The 12,098-nt window shown below is 40.0% G+C and overlaps 1 pseudogene; it reads left to right on the top strand.

The window, feature by feature from the left end:
* The first annotated feature begins 11,207 nt into the window (after positions 1–11,207).
* LOC126932916 (40S ribosomal protein S29-like) lies at positions 11,208–11,379 on the top strand (annotated as a pseudogene).
* The last annotated feature ends 719 nt before the right edge of the window (positions 11,380–12,098 follow it).

Genomic DNA, 12,098 nt, shown 5'->3' with positions numbered 1-12,098 from the left:
GTTTCCTCATAAAAACGCCCATGTCTTCTCCATGTAGAGGTAGACATTTCCTTTTTTATGTGAATAAATTAACCCATACATCTTTTACTTCATTTGGATGTGTGCACTTCAGGTGTTCATTTGGAAGGTTGCATTTTGACAACATGCAACAGGTGTGTTTCAGGCCAGTGAGTGCTGGGGTGTGAGTTGGTGAGATGTGATGGGAAGAGGAGGAAAATGAGTGCTATTTTTATGTTAACCTCAGTGCCTCAGAAGGACCACAAGTTATGGTTTGGGGTTTTGATTTTAGTTTAAATTGGTGTTTATTTTTTCCCCTAAATGAAATAAACTTTCACTTCCTAAGTCTTCTGTGTAATGTGGTGTTCCTCAAAGACGGTGGAGAGGAAACACTTGAAAATCTCAAGTTTTTAATCCATCAGGATCTACTGCTTTTCTTGCTTACCTGCCCTGGGATATGTCTATGAAGGACTATTTTTAGATAAGCCACAGTTAAGGTAGGCTTAGATGGCTTAGAGCAGTGCTTCTCAAACTTTATTATGCATACAAATCACTTGGGGCCAGGAAAAATGGCCAATTGGGCCAGATTCCAATTCAGCAGGTCTGCCATTAGTACCCAAGAGCCTACATTTCTAACAAGCTCCAGGCCATGCTCATGTCTACCAATCATACTTTGAGTAGAAAGGGCTTAGAGGACCTCTGGCTGGTTGTCATAAAGGAAGCAGCTCGAGTAGTTTCTAAAATCTTTTCTTCTCTAAGAGGCTTTCCCAGATTAATCAGAACAAACCTGTTTTCCTCATTTCCTAACAAAATTCAAAAACAAACTTTTTTGAAGCAAAGATCATATGTGTTTCCAAGTATCAAGAGATTTGAAGCTTTTTGCCAACATAAAGCTAATTAAAGTTCAAGTTCCAGTACTTTCAACACAATTATCCTTACTTTGCCATGTAAATAGTTAATAGGATTTATTTTTGTGCTTAAAGAATATGTGTCACTGTCCATGTCAGTCTTGACCCTTAGATTTTGAATTTTGGGGCACAGATGGTGTATATCTGGCTTATAACCACAGAAACACCAAACACAGGAGCTAAGAATATTCCTAGGGGCCAGCTAGTTCCATGTCTTCCCAACATGGCATGCATGGCTCCCACTGTGGGTGAGAGAGATGATTTTCGGTGTAACATGAAAAAACATCTTATAAGTTTTTATCATTATGTATGTATCTTAATATATAAAATATATGTTATATGTTAGGGAAAGTTACAACTAGATTTTTAGGGAAAGCTAGCGCATCTTGCCCAGGATTTCATGGATATGATTATGAGGAAAATGCCACATTAACTTACCTTTTAAAAGGGGGTTGCTGTAGAGAACAAATATGATATGAATGTCATTATTATAGCAAATACAAATAGCAAAGGTGGTGAGAGTTATTTGCAAATAACTGAGGTTTGGGAAATAGTATTTAATCCACCACTAAAACTCACAACTGAGGAAACAAGCTCAGAAGAATCACCATGTTTCAGATAATTTAAGATGCCATGGATCATAGGATGTGCCTTAATTTCTGAGATGCTAAAATGTGAGGAAATTTCAAGAATAAATGAAATATGAAAGTAGGTTACTCAAAGTCAGACATCTAAGACTAAGGGTATTTATTTATTTTTATTTATTATCAGTTTTTGAGCCAGGGTCTCACTCTGTCACCCAGGCTGGAGTGCAGTGGCTCACAGCAGCCTCCACCTCCCAGGTTCAAGCGAACCTCCTGCCTCAGCCCCTCAAGTAGCTGGGACTACAGGTGCATGACACCACGCCTGGCTAATTTTTGCCCAGGCTGGTCTCAAACTCCTAGACTCAAGCAATCTACCCACCTTGGTCTCTCAAAGTGGTGTGATTATAGGCATGACCCACCACGCCTTGCTGGATTAAGAGTATTTAAAGGGTAATTTCTTCTCTAAGAACCTTTCTACTTTAATAGGTGATAAGTGTTCACCCAAAGGAATAACATTCTCAGGATGGAATTTCAGGCATTGCCTGTGGTGAAATAGTTTCCGGCAACAGCCCTTCCAAGGTCCCCTGAAGTCATCCTTGTAGAAGCTGCCTGTTCTCCTGCCAGTGTCCTCCAGCCAAATATCCCCGGGAACACAGCTGTAAATGAACAAGTTGGGTTTACTACTCATTGCAGTGAGGGAGAACTGTGAAGCATCTCAGCTAGAAGTGTTTGAAAGGACATATGGTAGGATTTGGGCTTGAATTATATGATTTTGAAAAGAGTTTGAGGAAGCTGGGCCTTGGTCTGGAATAGATGCTGTCAGGTAGCCAAGGCAATTCTGTGATTTGGCGTCCTAATAAATCTTTGCTAGAGGGTGAGAGAAATGCAGGAAAGCTAAAGCTGGGATTAGTAAGGAAACAACATTCACTCCTATTAGCCAGGGCAAAGGGACGTTTGGCTATTTTGGTGGTTTGGACAATGTTCATGTTTTTGTCCATATTCAGACATAAGAGAGTGGTCTCGTCTTTGTGTTGAGCCATCAGGATCACAGAGTGGCTTTATCTGATGTTAATGTTCTATGAAATTGTTTATGTTCAACAGAATGAGACCTGGCTGTGAGTGCCATGTCAACCCCTGGATGTCAGAGCTGCTCTTCCTTCTCACACCCAGGCAGCTCTCTCCTAAACTGGCTTGCTCTATTTAGCAGAAGGATGGTTACCAGAGGCTTGGAAGGGTAGTGCGGGCTTGGGGTGGGGAGGTGGAGATGGTTAATGGGTACAAAAAAAAAAAGAAAGAATAAGACCTAATATTTGATAACTTAATTGTACATTTTAAAATAACTAACCAAATGTAATTTGTTTGTAACACAAAGGATAAATGCTTGAGGGGATGGATACCCCATTGTCCATGACATGCTTATTTCACATTGCATGCCTGTATCAGAACGTCTCATGTACCCCATAAATATATACAGCTACTATGTACCCACAAAAATTAAACATTTAAATATTTTAAAAAATTTAAATGAAAACAAAATGTCAGATGCAAACTGTCAGCAAGTTAAGAGTTTTGTATAATGCTAATAAATGGAAGACCCAGACTTGGACTTTGTGATGGCAAATGCCTTTGTTTAACTGAAAGTAACGGCCCTGCTATTTTATCTCTTCTAGAGATTGTGATCTTCAGCCATCCATGACAATCAATACTCTACTTCAGTAAAGGCAATAATCTGTGTGCTCATCAGTTCATCCTTCCCCAGCCATCTCATACACACCCTCTCTTTTTACATGACAAGGAGGAATTGCCCTACTGAGACTTCCCTGGGATTTCTTTGCTTGGTCAATAGCATTTAGTGGTGGTGGCAGAGCAAGAAAAGTATCTTAGAAACAGAACTCTCTCAAGGCCTGTGATGCTAACGGCCAACACCTCCCAAGGCTAGAGGCATTATTAACTAGAGGAAAGTAGGAGGAAATGAAGGTAGACTAGTAGCTGCCAGGAGCTGGGGGTAGGGAGTTTCTTTAGGGGTAATGAAAGCATTCTGGAATTAGATAGTGGTGATCGTTGCACAACCTTTTGAATGTACTAAAAACCACTGAATTGTACACTCAAATGGATACATTCTATTGAATCATATATCAATTAAAAAATTTTTTTAAAGAAATTAATAACAAGAGAGATCAAATAACACTTCAGAAAGACTTATCTTATTGGTCATTGTTGGATTTCTTTTTTTTTTTTTTTTCAACTTTTAAGTTTAGGGGTCACATGCACGATATGCAGGTTTGTTTATAGTAAAAAGTATGCAATGGTGATTTGCTGCACAGATCATCCCCTCACCTAGGTATTAAGCCCAGCAGCCTTAACTGTTCTTCCTGATGCTCTCCCTCCACTGACCCTCAATCCCCAGTCAGCTCTACTGTGTGTTGTTCCCTCTATGTGTCCATGTGTTCCCATCATTCAGCCCCTACTTCTGAGTGAGAGCATGCGGTGTTTGCTTTTCTGTTCCTTCGTTAGTTTGCTGAGGATAGTGGCTTCCAACTCCATCCATGTCCCTGCAAAGGACATAATCTCCTTCTTTTTTATGGCTGTATAGTGTTCCATGGTATATATGTACCAAATTTTTTTTATCCAGTCTATCATTGATGGACATTGAGGTTGATTCCATGTCTTTGCTAGAATTTCATTTTTATTTTTGTCTCCTAAATTGTAGAGTTTTCTAGTTCATCACTAATGTGGCATTTGATGTGATGGATTCATTTAGTAACAGGGTTGCTAATAGTAATCACAGCTTTCTTCTCTGGCTAAAGGTAACCAGTAGAATTGGTCATTGCGATTGTGGTTAATTCAGTCTGCTCAGCACAGCACTATCAGAAGTGTAAACTTCCTCTTTGGAATAGTGTAGACTGAACCAGGGTAGGAGATTATATTCTGTTCTTGTAATAGGAAGCTTCATTTTAAAGAAATCAGTCAGTTGTGTTTTCAGAGAGAATCCATACTTGTCTTTTAAAATATTTTGTCATCAATTCTAGCAAAAGTCTAAACCAGTAATTTCTAAAGAATTTCTTTAAAGGCTAAAACTCAACTGAGAGTAATATATTAAGCCATTCTTGCATTGCTATAAAGAAATACCTGAGACTGGGTGATTTATAAAGAAAAAAGGTTTAATTGGCTCATAGTTCTGCAGGCTGTACAAGCATGGCACCAGTGTTGCTCACCTTCTGGAAGACCTCAGGGAGCTTTTACTCATAGCAGAAGGCAAAACGGGAGCAGGCATATCACACTTATAAATGACCAGATCTCATGTGAATTCAGAGCAAGAGCTCATTTATCACCAAGGAGCTGGCCCATGATCCAAACATCTCTCATTAGGCCTCATGTCCAACACTGGGATTACATTTCAGCATGAGATTTGGACAGGGACAAATATCCAAACCATACAAAGAATTAGAAAAGTAGTAGAAAGTATGTCATCCTGCACAGATTTATAATACATACAAGGATACTCTCAGCTCATTCATTCATCTGTGTGCCATGCATTCATTCATTCATCTGTGTGCCATGCATTCATTCATTCATCTGTGTGCCATGCATTCATTCATTCATCTGTGTGCCATGCGTTCTGCCAGGCAGTGGGGAATACAAGGGTGAATTGGACATATCACCTGCTGCCAGACAACTTCAAGAGCAGTAGCCAACTAAGTGTGCTTCTTATGTCATCTGGGTATATGGCCGGGCTGCATTTTGTTAGTTTGTTTAAGGTATTGTCTTATACTGATTCTATAATAATGGAAATTAAGACCCTGGACTTGGAAATAAAAAAGAGAAAAGATATCTTTATTCATTACTTAGGAAAAAACTCCTCTCAAAGAGGAATCTGGTCTTTCCTTGGGGCCTCTATGAATCTCTGGGATGATATTGTGTCAGTTCTGAGGGAAGGGACAGCTGCCTGGGCCGCTCTGCCTGAGGTCCACTCTGCCATTTACTCTGGGTAGTATGATGTTAGATAGTATTCTCATGCAGAAAAGAGTTCTCAAGTATTGCAAGCTTCCAAACATTTTTTAATATGAGCACCCCATTTTTAAAATAAAATAACAAACTTCTACATGATAGTGGTTTAAGTAGCTATTGATTGAGAAAATACATAATAAGTAGGTCAAATGAATGTAGTAATACTTTGACAAGATTGTATATTTCGACAATCACAACAGCATCTGTATACACTTGAAACATAGAATAGCATTTACTCAGTTTACACACAATTCTTCTCAACCATCAGATTTCCAAAAATTTAAAAGTTCTCTGATACTCTGTGTTAGTGAGAGTGTGGCAAACTTCTGTGCCCTGGGTGGGATAGATTGCTTTTTGGAAAGCAATTAGACAATAGCTATCAAAAATTTAAATTTAAATGTGCATTCTCTTTGACTCAGCTATTTCACTTTCTCTTAAAAAAAACAAAGGTCTGTGACATATTATTAAGAAAGAATTTAAGTTATAGAACAACACAAATGGGATAGTCCCATTCATAAAAAATATGTTCCTATGTTTAGTCTAAAAGCCTACACAGACACAAGAGACTTTTTTTTTTTAGCTTATTTGCACTAGGATTTCTCAAATTTGGGTAATGTATTGATCCCACAAAGGGAAACAGTTCTTTGGATACTTACTATTGGCTTAAAATTTTCAATCCTAAATTTTACTTAACTAGGTGTAAGTACTAGAAACCAGTGTTCTCTTTATGTTTTAGCACTCATAGAAATGTAAATCCAAAGATAATTTACAAATTAAATGCCTTAGGAATCTGTGTCATAAAAACCCAAATTCACAGATGATGTGCTAAAAATGAGGTTTCTGATGAAGTTACAATTGTAGAAAGATGTACAAGTCTATCATAAATCTTTTTTCATTTGGCTATACCAGTATTCTTTGTATTGTTATTATGCTAGAAAAACTATGAAAAAACTTGAAATCTATGTTTAAAATTCAAGATAATCAAACCACACTGAACCAAAACTGTAGAGCAGTTTTAATGATATGACACTTGATAACTCCACATTGGTTTTGGCCTCTTAAAAGTAAGGTTAATGTTGGCCAGGCGCGATGGCTCACGCCTGTAATCCCAGCACTTTGGGAGACCGAGGTGGGCAGATCACCTGAGGTCGCAAGTTGGAGACCAGCCTGGCCAACATGGTGAACCCCATCTCCACCAAAAATACAAAAACTAGCTGGGCGTGGTGGCAGGTGCCTGTAATCCCATCTACTCTTGAGGCTGAGGCAGGAGAATCACTTGAACCCAAGAGGCAGAGGTTGCAGTGAGCCGAGATCGTACCACAGCACTCCAGCCTAGGCAACAAGAGTGAAACTCTGTCTCGAAAAGTAAATAAAATAAAAAGCAAGGTTAATGTTGTGATTTTTTTTTCAAGCATTAAATATTCTGGGGGAACAGAAAATAATATCTGAATCTGCTCTATTTTTTGTAAATGTTGAAAAAAATGCATAGTTTCAACACAGAGTTAGCTCATAGTCAAAGTGTAGAAAGAAAATGCTAAAAACTGGAAATGAATCATTTATATCATTTAGAAAATAACCAAAATTCAAATATTATTGTTTCTATCTTTTCTATAATTGAAATGTTCAAGCTAGTATCAGCATGATGTCCTGTGGCTTTCAGATAGGCCAAATGTATCCTCTTCATATTAATTCTGCTTCTGGACTTTTCTCATTACTCCTCATTAATTAAAGTAGTGCATTACTCATTTTAATTATGTTAATTTTCAGGATGTTAATTTGAATCCTCAACTTATTAAATAATTCTTAAAACTGAAGTCTTTGCATTTGAAAATGTCACTCAACTGTAAATTATCACAGCCAAAGGGAGGCTTTGTCTTGATAATGAGAGAAGAATTCAACGTAAGGGTGACAGTTATCATTTTGATGCTAAGGCGTGCCAACCTTATGGCAGTCAGGCTTGCTTTCTGACTCACAAATGATTAAAAACCAGAGAAGGATGGTCAAAGCGTTTATGGCATGAGTGGTGGCATTATCCTTTCATGTAGTATCTGAAACTTTCTATATGATAGTGATTGTTTACATAAACTTAAAAGTAAATGATAAATCTAATTTCATTGTGGAAAATATAAAAAGATAAAATGTTATCATTGTAAGTTTTCATTGACTCCCAAAGATTTTAAACACAAATGAAAATGAGGGCGACAGAATTGGGGTCTAGCCTTAAGTTGAATGTGGTCATCTTCTGGTATCCAGATGGTGAACATTTTCATATTTAATCATTGAGGTGGCTATCCAAATGAATAGATAAAATTAAAAATAATTTTGTGGGCAGGGCACTGTGGCTCGCGTCTGTAATCCCAGCACTTTGGGAGACCAAGACTGGCAGATCAACTGAGTTCAGGAATTCGAGACCAGCCTGGCCAACATGATGAAACCCTGTCTCTACTAAAAATACAAAAAGCAGACTGGTGTGGTAGCTGTAATACCAGCTACTCAGGAGGCTGAGGCAGGAGAATCGCTTGAACCTGGGAGGCAGAGGTTGCAGTGAGACGAGATCACACCATGCACTCCAGCCTGGGCGACAGAGTGAGACGCCGTCTCAAAATAATAATAATAATTATTATTATTATTTGTGTAAAGAACTTGTGGGCCTCAGACAATATGTTCAGAATTCCCAGGGATCCTTAGACCTGGCTGAAAAAAATACTTTATATCCTCACGTGTCATTTAAAGTTTTTATGGTAAGCAAGATATAAATAAAGTGTGCTGTCTTCTAGTTCCCCACCTTCTTACCTGCTCTCCCGTTTCCATTACAGGGTTCCCTCCCCTTGCGTGTCTACCTAGAACCTCTCCTGGCTCCTTTCAGTTGCTCTTGTCTCACCAAAAAGTGCTTTGATACATGGACAGGACTGCTACAGAAACAGCAGCTATGCAGCATGTCCAAGACAGAAAGGAACAGACCAAAGATTGGGTGCCACACAGGAAGCCCAATATGCACAGTCCCAGCTAGGATCAAGAGGTTAGAGGGACCCCGGGGTTTTAAAGCATAAAACTGCAGTTATTGGCTCCATATTGGAAAGCAAAGTCTCTGAGTGCTGCTGATTGGCAACCAGTGTCAAGGCTTGAGGTTGAGGAGCACTGAGTCCCCTGGACGGTCTCCAGTGTACCTCTGGTGTCCACCCACAATGCCGGGTCCAGCACCTCTGCTGTGTGAGTGATGTACCTGAATTCTGGAGCCCAACCAGGTTTGCAGTTAGGTGCCCTGATTGGGATTAGCTAGCATCTAGAAGATGGTTTAAAGCACCCACTTTACAAGGAGACTCGGAAAGATAGGGGAAAGCTTAAACATTAGCTACTCTACCTCCTACAAATGGGAGAATACGACTTTAATGGTGCTTATTACTTGCCCAGTGGATCCATTGGAAATAGAATCCAATTATCTTGACTCATCTCAGAACTCTTTGAAATTACAATGCATTGCAAAATCATCTTAAATGAGATAACCACCTTCTCCCTTTCAGAAAAACAAAAACAATGTGGGAAGTGTCCATATTCAGCAAGACATTGTAGGGAGCACCCATTAAGCCAAAGTTTTGTCAGAAAGAGTTGCCTTTTATGAACCTCCCCACTGCTTCCCCTCTCTCAGGCTGGGCTCCCCCAAAGAGGACTCTGACAGAGTCAGATGCATGTGCAACCCCAGTGTCAAAGCAAGTGCTTCAGGAAACCCAAAATGAATGGGGCAAGCAGGATGGGGAAGGGAGAGAATTCAAGCAAGGGTGTGATTCAGGCAAAGTCTAGAGAAAGGGAACTAGCCTGATCCCATAGTGGACATCTGGATTGAAAGTTACACTTCAGAGTTCTGTCCTCGCGACTTGAGCAAGAGGATTACATTTCATACCCCACTGTCTTGACCAAAGGCCTGCCTGCGGTAGCTTAAACTCCTGGGTACCTCCAGCTGCTGCACAGGCAGGCAAAGCTGCTCTGAGAGCCCGAGGGCAGGCCTCTGCAGAAAGCCACAGGTGCAGGCCACAGAAGGCACAGGGGCCAGGGGAGGGGCACACAAAACAGGACAGGGGATGTGGGGAGGAGTGGCAGTGTCCACAACATGCCTAGAATCCCACAGTGCAATCTTGTGTCAGAACCTTTCCCTGTTTCTTCTATAAAACAAATTAAACAGATATATAGACTTGAAAAAAAATGCATCATAACAATGAGGCCTCTAGATCAGAGGTCGGTAAACTTTGCCCATAAAGATAGAAAATATTTTAGGCTTTGTGGACCATAAAGTGTCTGTTGCAACTACTCAACTTTGCCAAAAGCGCCACAGACAATACATAAATGGGTGTGGCTGTGTTCCAATAGTACTTTATGGACACTGAAATTTGAGTTTCACATCATTTTCACACATCATGAAATATCTTGCTTTTTGAATTTTTCCAAACATTCCAAAGTGTTTCTTATCTTTCAGGCCATACAGACAATAGGCAGTGAGCTGATTTTGGCTTGAAGACAGTATTTTGCCAGCCTCGACTCTGGCAAAAATCAGTGGTTTGTGGACTCCTTTGACCATAACTGTAAGCAAAGAATTTAATTTTATATTAAACCTGGAGCATACATAAACACACATACACATATGTGATTAAAGCTGAAGTTTCATAAAACAGTTCTTATGTTTTCTCTGAACTGTAAACTCTGGTATTCTCATTTGCATCCTCCTTGATTTTGTTGTGAAATGCTGTCGTGATCCATTGACTTGTTTCTCCAACCCACCATGGGTCATGCCGCTTCTGGCTGGAAAGCGCTGCTGTGGATCCATTGAAGTCTGTGCTCTTGGTAGTGGCAGGATTGCAGTCACAGTGGCTGTTTTGTATTCATCAGCTCTGACGTTACTTGGAATTTGTCAGTAAATAACATAAAGACCAAAAAAAGATGCTATCACAAACCTGTCAAGGGCAGCATGACAGGATTGCCTGCCTCAACCTGCCCGGCACCAGGTGTTTCAGGAAATTTCAGATGGCTCCCTGTCGTTCTTGATGTGTGATGCACGCATTTCATTTGAACTGAGCAGAATTCAGAGCAAAGAGAGAATTTAAAGTAACTGCAAGTCCCAGCCTGAAACCTCACGTTTGGCAATTTTGAAGGGACGCTCGGCCATTTGCATTATAGCCATGTTTGTCACCAGCTGAGGTATTTGAAAAGTGTGACAATTTCAAATAGCAGCCTCCTGGTATAACTCAGCCAAGTATTAAGGTAGACTAGACCATGGTTGGCTTAAAAAAAAAAAAAAAAAAAGTTCACTGTGGTTAGAGGACAAAAGCTCCAAATCCAGGACAGCTTCACACTCCTCCCCTTGCAGTTCAGGGGTCAGGGCTCAGCTCTGGAAAACAGGGACTGGATGGAACTTGCCTTTGTCATTTCTCGTTGTCCATCTCCCTCTTGTCACTCTTCTCTGACCTCTCAGTCTTGTCTTCCTATCTAGATTCTACAGGTGTGGTGAGGGAGGCAGGGAGGGAACACTTTGAAATCCTATTAAAAGGCCAGGCACCGTGGCACATGCCTGTAATTCCAGCACTTTGGGAGGCCAAGCTGGGGCGATTACTTGAGGCCAGGATTTTCAGACAAGCCTGGGGAACATAGCAAGACCCCATCTCTACAAAAAATAAAAAATAGTGAAATTCACCTTTTGCCTCTTTGCACTCCTGACAGCAAGATGGGTCACCAGCAGCTATAACTGGAGCCACCCGTGAAAATTCAGCCAGGGTTCTCGCTCTCATTGCGTCTGTTCAAACGGGCACGGTCTGATCCAGAAATATGGCCTCAATATGTGCCGCCAGTGTTTCTGTCAGTAAGCGAAGGATATCGGTTTCATTAAGTTGGACTAAATGATCTTCCTTTAAAGGATTCTCCAAGGCATCTATTCAATGAAAACCCATGATAGTTATTTGTACATAAAATAAACATTTGAAAAAATAAATAAATAAATAATGAAATTCTATTAAAAGACTTTATGGTTATTCCTATTTTCACTATTCTCCTCCCATCTCCCATTTCCCCCAACCCCTATGCGTGATGATAATGGGGATCTTTCTGCTCCTTTCTCTCCACACCTTCAGTTCGGTTTGGCTTAGAAAATATCTTTTGTGCCCATGGCCTGTTCTAGACCCCGGGGATGGTAGTTGATGAGATATTGAGCCACTCTAAGAATTTGGGCCTTTATATGAGTGAAATAAGGAAAATGTGCAGGGTTTTGAGGAGGACAGTGGCATGATCTAACTAATGTCTTACAAGGATCATGGATGCTCCTTTAAGAATAGACTGAGGTAGGGCAGGAGTGGAAACAAGGAAACCAGTAAGGAAGCTGTTGTGAAAATTCTCATGAGAGATGATGGGCTAGAGTGTGGCAGTGGAGACAATAAGGGATGATCAGATTCTAGATATACTGAAATGTAAAGCCAACATGATTTTCTGATGAATTAAACATGGAATGTGAGAAAAAGACATTAAGGATAAAGCTATATGTAGTAAGTCTCTATTGCTCCATAAAAATTAGCATAAAACTTAGCATCTTAAAACAATATCATAGTCTCTCACAGTTTCAGTG

This window comes from Macaca thibetana, chromosome 12 (assembly GCF_024542745.1).
Source record: "Macaca thibetana thibetana isolate TM-01 chromosome 12, ASM2454274v1, whole genome shotgun sequence".
Classification (NCBI taxonomy): Eukaryota; Metazoa; Chordata; class Mammalia; order Primates; family Cercopithecidae; genus Macaca; species Macaca thibetana.
Note: the sequence above shows the minus strand (reverse complement) of the source record. Positions and strands in the feature narration are given on the sequence as shown.